The sequence below is a fragment of the Schistocerca americana genome, unplaced genomic scaffold, assembly GCF_021461395.2.
Source record: "Schistocerca americana isolate TAMUIC-IGC-003095 unplaced genomic scaffold, iqSchAmer2.1 HiC_scaffold_525, whole genome shotgun sequence".
In the NCBI taxonomy this organism is placed as follows: domain Eukaryota; kingdom Metazoa; phylum Arthropoda; class Insecta; order Orthoptera; family Acrididae; genus Schistocerca; species Schistocerca americana.
The window spans coordinates 98543-100027 of NW_025726264.1; the positions used below are offsets into that span (position 1 = coordinate 98543).

At 52.9% G+C, this 1485-nt stretch overlaps 1 pseudogene; it reads right to left on the minus strand.

Moving 5' to 3' along the window:
* Positions 1–401: 401 nt before the first annotated feature.
* LOC124586042 lies at positions 402–518 on the minus strand (annotated as a pseudogene).
* Between the last annotated feature and the right edge of the window lie 967 nt (positions 519–1485).

Here is a 1485-nt window from a genome sequence, read left to right on the forward strand (position 1 = left end):
TTTTATACCACGTGTCCCTGGCGTGCTCAGGAAGTGTCCGTTCCGAGACATTCTTCCAGACCTGTGGCCAGTCATGGTCTGGAAAACTCGTCTCTATTTTGGACTTTCTTGCCTTCCCCCTCAGAGCGCTGTAGATGTTCCTCGCCGTTCTTTGCTGTGGGTTGGCAACGACCGCGGTGATGTAACTCTTGTCGATTGCCATCTGTTTTATGTGCCGCAACTTGAATGGTATGTTCGTAGTGTCTACAGGAGCCTCTTCAGATTCAGGTTTATATTGGTTTATCAGGCTGGACGTTATACTGTTGTTGTTCTGGTTTGCCATTTTCATCGCACGGTGTAGAAGCAGTGCCGCGCATTTTGTCTTAACGTCAGTCAGACCAAGTCCGCCTTCGTCCCTTGACAGGAAACACCCCGGTGTTCCCAGGCGGTCACCCATCCAAGTACTAACCGGGCCCGATGTTGCTTAACTTCGGTGATCGGACGAGAACCGGTGTATTCAACATGGTATGGCCGTTGGCGTCCTTATAATGTAGCCGCACTGCAGAAGAAGCGTTCGGCCCTTCTCCCGACACACGCATTCGCCGTTTTCCGTGGCACATTTGACGCAAGGCACGTCCTTCCACCGCCACGTGGGTGACACGCACAACACAGCTGCTCGTTGCACCGCCTGTCATTCGTTTGGTGCGTGCGGCCTCCGACACCCGCGGGGGGGCGCACCTTGTTCTTGTTATCCGGCGCAGGGCCGGGCGTCGGGGGGACTGCGCGGGGTGTGGCAGTGTCCTGCTGGACCGGCGGAGGCTTTCTCACCTGCCTGACACGCGCCGCGCTTCCAGATATTTGCGTAATTTGCGCGGTGCATTCTCGCCTGTCCCCCCTTCCGTCCCGACTTGTCCCGACTTTGCTCGACTGCCGCTCGCTGCCGCTCGGGTCGCGCTCCATATGACCGCACAAGCACGAGAAACATCTGCGAGATGGGCGCGGGCCGAACCGGCGTGTCCGAGACGCCGTGTGCGGCCGTTCGGAGCTACTAGAGTAGAGCAGCGATGCGCTCGAAAGGTGCGAAAACACGGACAGAGGACACAGGAGGTTCAACAAAGCATCCATCTCCTCTAGAGGCGAAAGATAAATTTTTGTTTACAAATTTGCAGATGTGCACTGCTGCAAAACAATATGCCCTGACGTATTTCACAACATTTCTGTCGTTTCATACTGTTTTGTTATTTCCAGAGACTCTGGAAATCTTCCTTGGCACACTCTTCTTCAAACTGAGTGCCCTAATATCGTATCTTTTGTTTATTACAACAGATTTAAGTCATTGTGGAAACATCGTTGTCACATCTGAATAAGAGGGCTGGCAGTGGTGGTGGCGACAAAAAAGCAAAATATGAAGACAGCCAGAGGTCCCAGGCAGTCACCGATCCGAATACTAACGTTGTTGCTTAACTTGGGTGATCGGACGAGAACGGTTCATTTTTTTTTTTTTTT